The sequence below is a fragment of the Macrobrachium nipponense genome, chromosome 44 (assembly GCF_015104395.2).
Source record: "Macrobrachium nipponense isolate FS-2020 chromosome 44, ASM1510439v2, whole genome shotgun sequence".
NCBI lineage: Eukaryota > Metazoa > Arthropoda > Malacostraca > Decapoda > Palaemonidae > Macrobrachium > Macrobrachium nipponense.
In genome coordinates this window covers 44487805-44497169 of record NC_087221.1, presented here as the reverse complement: position 1 = coordinate 44497169, position 9365 = coordinate 44487805, and the positions used below count along the sequence as shown (strand labels likewise).

At 32.5% G+C, this 9365-nt stretch overlaps 1 long non-coding RNA gene across 1 annotated transcript; it reads right to left on the bottom strand.

The window, feature by feature from the left end:
• Window positions 1-503: 503 nt before the first annotated feature.
• LOC135203872 (uncharacterized) lies at window positions 504-1932 on the bottom strand. The gene is made up of 2 exons (XR_010312062.1): window positions 1865-1932; window positions 504-842 (listed from the first exon to the last, which is right to left on the bottom strand). It is a non-coding gene; the product is annotated as an uncharacterized LOC135203872 (long non-coding RNA).
• Window positions 1933-9365: the final 7433 nt, after the last annotated feature.

The following is a 9365-nucleotide window of genomic DNA, read 5'->3' as shown; positions in this document are numbered from 1 at the left end:
AAAAGGAAACTTGAGGCCGCCGCTTATTAATGCGGGTATTTAAGTCTACCCCGAAATCACCCGCTTTTAATAAAGCCACAGATTATGTATCTGTGGCCTAATCTTATATGATTAAAAGAACAGTAAACCATGTTACTAAAAAGACCATGCTACCCAAAGCTGAACAGTAGTATAAACTTTCATAGGCAACTCCACTGATAAGTGGGTGTAAGTCTTTACAAAGTACTTTCATCTTCCTAATTTATTTAAATTCTGACTTCTGTTTCTATAGCTCGAGAGATTTTTAGTCTTTCCACAAACCTTCAACTGCAGTAAAGCAGACTAAAAACTGCTTCCATAATGAATCAAAATCACAATGTAAATTAACTATGCAAACCTGAGGTCCTTTACATATGGAATATACATTCCAGCTGCGATGTAATTATATTCCATATGTAATGGACAGAGGGTTTATATTACGTGTCTGAACAAATATTTTGAACAAGGTTAAAGAATAACCAAAATGTACGTATAGTAAATATACTTTTTATAAAGTCAATAAATTTATTCTGTACCCAATTTAGGTAATTGGGAAGTTTCGCAGGAAGTTTCTCAGAAGTACTACAAGTCTCAATGTGAAGACTTCCTCCACGGTATCGGACAACACCGCCACCGAGGGTCTCAATAGCTTTAACTTTCAAAAATTCTAGGTATAATCAATTTCCCGTCTACTGCTGGTCAATTACAGAGCTAAAGCTTTCAAAATATTTCCATGGCTATTTCCATGGTATCTTCCATTACGCCATCGGAGGACGAAGGAGCTAGTAGTTTTAGACATCCAAAACACTGGTCCAAAACTTTACCTGAAATATAGGGCAGCAGTTAAATCCTTAAAAATAAAGGAATGCATTAGTTAAAACTTATATTAATTTAAAACTGACTGGTCAGTCTAAAATAACTTCTGGAATTTGTCATTTAAAAACTCATACCATTTAGAGAAAAAAAAATTCTTAAACTTGCAGAAAACACTGAATAAGACTTACTTTAAGGGATTTTTTTCTAGCTTAGTGAAGTCTTAAAACTTATAAAAGTTATAAGTTTTTAGTTATAGCTTTTTAGTTATAGCTTTTATTTTTATGCTTTTTAGTTTATAGCTTTTAGTTTTATAGCTTTTTAGTTATAGCTTTTTGTTTTAGCTTTTTTTGTTATAGCTTTTAGTTAAGCTTTTTAGTTATAGCTTTTTAGTTATAGCTTTTTAGTTATAGCTTTTTAGTTATAGCTTTTTAGTTATAGCTTTTTAGTTATAGCTTTTTAGTTTTAGCTTTTTAGTTTTAGCTTTTTAGTTATTAGTATTAAACTAACTAAGGTTACATGATTTACAAAACTAATGTTAGGCTAGGATGCCAGTAAACTGAATTCCACGCCATAAAAACATTACAAGATAGTCAGATTTACTCTAGTGTTCTCAGATTTACTCTCCTGAACACCAAAGAACTAGCAATAAACCCTCTCTAAACCCCCACACGATGCTAACTTAAATTAAATTACAGCAATTTACACAAACCTAATTTGGATAAAGTTAATACGCCAAGAAACTTCTTGATCATACCAATATATTTTATTAAAAAATAAAATAAAAAAAAGATTCCATAGTAAGTTGAACATTGAACACAGGATTAAATACATTAAGACAATTACTTAAGTATTTGAGGGCCACATTAAATGAGAAAAAGACCTTAACACCTTTCATAATAGGCCTAATGGCCTATATAAAAGTTAATGAGGTCATACCCCACCCCTTCAAGGCCAAGCCCCTGAAGGGGTGGAGGGATTTTATAATCAACACTGACTTAATAAACTTCAAAAAAAAGAAATTAAAACTCACCTTTGTCATGTGCTATGTGTTCCAAGGACTCATTGAAAAATAACAAAAAATACGCACAACCATAGTTCCTAGAAAGGAACAGCCATCCATTAATAAATTTAATACTCAAGTAACTACACTTTTCTGGATTAATTTTAATGGTTATAAATACTTAACTATTATAATTAGTATTTAAGTAAAAGGAAACATTTATAATAAGTATTAAAGTAAAAGTAAACTTTTATAATAAGTATTAAAGTAAAAGTAAACATTTATAATAAGTATTAAAGTAAAAGTAAACATTTATAATAAGTATTAAAAGTAAAAGTAAAGTTATAATTAGTATTTAAATAAATAATTATTAAAGTAAAAGTAAAGTTATAATTAGTATTTATGTAAACTTATAATTTGTATTTAAGTAAACTAATAATTTGTATTTAAGTAAACTGTTAATGTAACCTTATAATTTGTATTTAAGTAAACAGTTATAATTAATATTTGACTAAGTCTTCAAATTACACCAAACATTTAGTTATTAATTTAAAAGTATTTAAGTAAAATATAAAAAAACACCAAACATTAACAAAACACTTAAGAAATAAAAAGTAATTAACTGCACTTTTACAGATTCATTATAATAAAATTTAAGTAAAAGAAACCTTTAAATCATACAAAACACTTAAGTCATACCAAACACTTATAGAAGACAGAAAAAAACCCACGCAATAATTAACTTACCACTGGTATCCATCTGCTTGCCGACGTCCACTTGCGAATGCAGGACAAATCATTTCACCAAAATAGAAACCGACGATCCCAAGCACGTAAATAGAGTCTGTATCAAGCAACCACGACGAATAGCTTTATACTCCAACACTAAATGAACAACTAAACGTTAGTCAAGGAAGGAAGGGATACTGCAAAGAAAACGAAGGTTTCATGGTGGAGTGTTCAGTCAAGGACGCAGTAGTCAGCGTGAGCAGCCAAGGAGCCTGAAATCCGACTCCAACAGGGGACTCTGAGCGGACGAAGAATATGCCATCACTTTTTATATTTTCTTTCTATGTTCTGTAGCACATTAGCGTTCGGTAGTGTGGCTTAGAATCTAGCAGCGAAATACTTTCGAAAACGTGGTTCGTGGTTCAGAATATACTGGAGGAGTGAATGTGTAATTAATTAGACTAATATTAACCAAATTCACTGCAAAACGTTGTATTTCCACGCGACTGTGACAAATCTACTGAAAAATCCAACGTTCACTTGTTATGCAGAGATATGATAACTGATGTAACTGACCTATGCTTCGAATTAAGCGGAGTGACAGCGGTGGGTCAATGTTAGGGTAGATAGGGTCATGGACCTAGCAGACTCATCACAAAATACTGGGCAAAAACAGTGATGTTTAATTTGATATATATATATATATATAGAATATAGATATATATATATATATATGTATGTATGTATATATGACAGATACAGAATGAAACGACGAGAAATATTTAAGTGGTCCAACTTCTGTCCACCGAGAAGGGCACGAATTCATTTAGCTGTAATCTCCATGTCATTAGACGGTTGATATAGATATATATATATATATATATATCTATAATATATTATATAAATATATAATATAATATATATTATATAGAGGTATGTATATAGAATATATATATATATAACATATATATATATAAAATATATATATAATATATATAGATATAGTAAATTAACCTCAATTTTTTTGGCCCAGTATTTTGTGATGAGTCTACGAGGTCCATGACCCTATCTACCCTAACATTGACCCACCGCTGTCTCCTCCCTTAATTCGAAGCATAAGGTCAGTTACATCAGTTATCATATCTCTGCATAACACGTGAACGTTGGATTTTTCAGTAGATTTGTCACAGTCGCGTGGAAATACAACGTTTTGCAGTGAATTTGGTTAATATTAGTTAGTTAATATATATATATATATATATATATATATATATATATATATATATATCGAGCTACAATGTCCTTTAATATCTAATTCGCTCTACCTCGGAATTAATATATTTTCATATATGCTTAACCGAAGGGGAATTTTTTCTCGATAATAGACTTGCCTGGACCAGGGCGCGAACCTATGGATCCTTTCAAACCCAGGAACGTCAGTGAAGCTTTACCTACTATACCACCGCGAGAGGCTAAAAGTTCATGTCGCCTCTCACCTCATATACCTTTCGCGCGCATGGTAATTAGTTGGTTTGGAGACAACATCAACCCACCTCGACTCCGGTAGTGTTTGTAGTGCTTTTGACAGCACGTAGCCAATCTATAAGTCATATCACATTTCCGTGATTCATATACATATATCGAGCTACAATGTCCTTTAATATCTAATTCGCTCTACCTCGGAATTAATATTTTTATATATATATATATATATATATAGGATATATATATATATATATATATATATATATATATATATATATATATATATATATATATATATATATATATATATATATATATAGTTATATATATATATATATCTATATATATATATCTATATATATATATCTAAGATATATATATATATATATATAGATATATATATATATATATATATATATATATATATATATATATATATATGTATATATATAGTATATAGATATCTATATCTATATATATATATATATATATATATATATATATTTATATATATATATATATATATATATATATATATATGTATATATATATATATATATATATATATATATATATATATATATATATATATATATATATATATATATATATATATATATATATATATATATATATATATATATATATATATATATATATATATATATCAGCGTGAAGGTGGACTATTAGAAACGTTGCAATTCATTACAATTCTTTATTTCCTACGTTTCGTAATATCATTATTACATCTTCAGGGAATCTGTTAAACAATAAATAAAATTACTTTAAAATTACTTAAAAATTACTTAAAAATTACTCTAAAATTCAACATTTATAAATTACACAACAATTAAAAAAAACATACAGAACGAAAACAAAAAAAAATTAAAAATAAAAAGATCAAGGACCGCTAACCAACCTTATGCCGAGAAGGCAAGAGACAGAATGACAAAACAAATAAAAGTTAGCTCAGGTACAGTTGTGTGGAGGAGGTCTGGGTATTTAACAGGGGAACCAGTTGTTTAATAAATAATGACTTAGGATAGGCAGTTCATATGCATTGTTCGCTTGGCCTATGACTCGGAAATGGCTTCTTTCTAATATATATTTTACAATTTTTCGAATAGGTTTCTATATTAGAGTGTTCGGGATTGGAGAGCCTACAGCCAGTACGGAAACTTAATCCCCGATGAGAGTCGATTCTGACCCGCAGTAACTTCCTCGTGAATCCGACATGTGTCCGAGTTACACTTAGGGCAAGTATACTTATAGACCACGTTGGAGGTCTAGATCGATTGGACCCTCTCTTGACCTCCAACGTGGTCTATAAGTATACTTGCCCTAAGTGTAACTCTGGGACATATGTCGGATCCACGAGGAGGTTACTGCGGGTCAGAATCGACTCTCATCGATGATTAAGTTTCCGTACTGGCTGTAGGCTCTCCAATCCCGAACACTAATATAAGAAAACCATTCGAAAAATTGTAAATATATATAGAAAGAAGCCATTTCCGAGTCATAGGCCAAGCGAACAATGCATATGAACTGCCTATCCTAGAGTCATTATTCATTAAACACTGGTTCCCAGTTAAATACCCAGACCTCCTCCACACAACTGTACCTGAGCTAACTTTTATTTGTTTTGTCATTCTGTCTCTTGCCTTCTCGGCAGAAGGTTGGTTAGCGGTCCTTGATCTTTTTATTTTTAATTTTTTTTGTTTTCGTTTCTTGTATGTTTTTTTTTTAATTGTGTTGTAATTTACAAAGGTGAATTTGTAGAGTAATTTCAAAGTAATTTTTAAGTAATTTTTAAAGTCAATTTTATTTATTGTTTAAACAGATTCCTGAAGATGTAATAATGATATTACGAAACGTAGGAAATAAAGAATTGTAATGAATTGCAACGTTTCTAATAGTCCACCTTCACGCTGATGTGTCCTACTGGCCGTCGCCTTCCTCTGTCTCCTGATATATATATATATATATATATATATATATATATATATATATAAATATATTATATTTATATATATATATATATATATATATATATATATAAATATATATATATATATATATATATATATATATATATATATATATATATAATATATATATATCTATATATATTATATATATATATATATATATACCACTTGCATATTTCTCGCCGTTTCATCCTGTTTCTGTCAATTAAATGACCTGCGTCGCTTTTGTTACATCTCTGTTTTCAATGGTGGTCATTGTCCAGTTATGTATTCGCCAGTTGTATTTATGTATCCTCCTCTTTATTTTAATTTTAAAGATAAACTATCACTGAAATGCGCGTTTTTTTTAAATGGTATTATCGCATACTCATCTAAATCTAAGTTGCATATATCAGCTATCGTTAAATAGCGTTTATTTTTAATCGATGCATAAAGTATTCATACGAATCTCAACTGGCCAATGGAGAAAGTCCTAAGAAACGTATTTTATAGCCATTTGTTCTAATCTTAGACCACATTCCCAATTTTTTGTTGTTTCATCTTACTATTTCCAAAAAGCCTTTCCGCACCAAAGCACTTGCATAGCGGCCTGACAACCATTAAATATCGGGAGCTTCTTCCCATTGTCAGTGGAGATCACGCAGGCATCAATTTGGGCTTTGAAGAACCGAAGTGCCCTCCTAAGCTTCCTCCAAAGCTTCCTCACGTTGCGTAGGATCGTTCCGGTCTATCAGGAAATATTCCAAGCATCCTACGGTCACCAGGATTCCCTGAGTCAACCTTGGTTCAAGTGCTTCGTATTGTCTTGAGAAAGAGAGACTCAGACACATTGGCATACCAGGAATGAATGGACAAAGTGTTTGTTCTAACTTAGAGAATAATGATGAAATAAATGAGGTATAAAAAACTATTTATATCTATGCAAGTCCAAAGAAATGCATCAACTCCGTAAAACAAAAAGTTCTGTTAACGAAAAGCACGTTACTCCTCGAAGTGGCGTTGAAGACGATGCAACCATTTATTCTGTGCTTGAGAGGAATGCCGAAGCTGGAAGGAGTTCAGCGAGTGCAAGCAAACATTTGCTTGCCTGGGAGTGTCGAAAGTGCTTAATAAACTGATATGTTTTAGTCAGTAATGATATTGTTTGAAATGTCTCTATGCTTTGTTAGATGCCAAACTGAAATATACGGCACAACTTGATGACACTCTTATAAATAACGTTGTTTTGCATATTATAGGTTTAAGGGAAAATCTGAGTAAAAGCTAAATATATTTATCATGGAAGGTAAATAGGTCATAGAAAAGGTCTGCTGATGTTCACTCGTATGTTTTATCCCGCGGTCCTGATGTACGTAGTAACTTTGCAAGAGGTGGGAATCAGTAGCTTAGGTTTTCATTTTGCAACTTCGCAAGAGGCGGGAATCAATAGCTTAGGTTTTCCTTTTGCAACTTTGCAAGAGGTGGGAATCAATAGTTTAGGTTTTCATTTTGCACCTTTGCAAGAGGTGGGAATCAATAGCTTGCAAGAAGTGGGAATCAATAGCTTAGGTTTTCATTTTGCACCTTTGCAAGAGGTGGGAATCAATAGCTTGCAAGAGGTGGGAATCAATAGCTTGCAAGAAGTGGGAATCAATAGCTGAGGTTTTAATTTTGTACCTTTGCAAGAGGTGGGAATCAATAGCTTGCAAGAGGTGGGAATCAATAGCTTGCAAGAGGTGGGAATCAATAGCTTAGGTTTTCATTTTGCACCTTTGCAAGAGGTGGGAATCAATAGCTTACAAGAGGTGGGAATCAATAGCTTGCAAGAAGTGGGAATCAATAGCTGAGGTTTTCATTTTGTACCTTTGCAAGAGGTGGGAATCAATAGCTTGCAAGAGGTGGGAATCAATAGCTTGCAAGAGGTGGGAATCAATAGCTTGCAAGAGGTGGGAATCAATAGCTTAGGTTTTCATTTTGCACCTTTGCAAGAGGTGGGAATCAATAGCTTGCAAGAGGTGGGAATCAATAGCTTGCAAGAAGTAGGAATCAATAGCTGAGGTTTTCATTTTGCACCTTTGCAAGAGGTGGGAATCAATAGCTTCCAAGAAGTGGGAATCAATAGCTTAGGTTTTCATTTTACAACTTTGCTGGAGGTGGGAATCAATAGCTTAGGTTTTCATTTTACTGGATGTCAAAGTTTTGACCTGCAGATCCTCTGGTTAAGAACGACAGCCCCTCTAAATTAGAAACAGCTGTTACAGAGACTTCAAACGGTATTGTTCACATGAAGGATTATTGGAAGGAAAACCAAAATGTGGTTCCAGGGTCATGAATCTAAAGAAATGTTATTGGAGTAGGGTACATCACAAAGATGAGTATGAAGCCATACTTTCGTTTCACTTGCAATATGCAAGCGAGAATGTATTACATTTTTTTCTCTTTCCTAAATAGCAATACTAGTAATGAAAATACAAAAAAATTTAGCTTTTCTTTCGTTTCATTTGCAATATGCAAGCGAGAATATATGATTTTCTTTCTCATTCCTAAATTGCAATACTAGTAAAAATACGAAAAAAACTTAAACTTTACTTTCGTTTCACTTGCAAAATACGAGCGAGTCTGACGTTTGAGCTATACAGCATCCTTGGAAGTCACCGATACGGAGCAAAAACCTGGCAGGTTTTGAAATTCTTGACCAAGTGATCCTTGGACGAAGCGAAAATTCAAAGATTCACCTTTACCTCGAAGCGCGTTTACCGGTGTTCGGTTTCGTGTGATTGTGTTTGTGGTTAATTACGTGTTAGTATCTACGAAATTTATATTTTCCTACTATGAGTTTCAGGGCCTCTGTAACACGGTTTTTTGGACTTTGCTCCTTATCAAAACATCGGATGTAGCTGAAAGTTGACATATGTATATTTTACAACCACACAAATTTTGTCAGCATTATCAATAACCTAAACCCGATAGTTTTAATTTTTATAGAGTAAAAATTATCTAGCCGACGCCATGGCCAATGATTACGAGCCAAGAGTCGAAAAACATTCATTACGTAAGCAATGTAAACACCTTTTGACGAAATGTTGCTCCGCCCATCCACCAGACAGAAACTCATTCACCTTGTTTCATCGGCTCTGAAACCCAAAGACTTTATGAATGGCGGAACGATACATAGATGTGAGTGGGGTATCTGTGCTAGCGTAGTAATACTACTGTAGCAGTAGCGCCACACACTATGAGCACCGTAATATACCCATAAATTAAACATTTAGGCCAACTGCTGGGATCCTTCAGGATCATTTAGCACTTCTTACAACTACTCGAGAATTCGAGAAATGAGTTTTTATAGC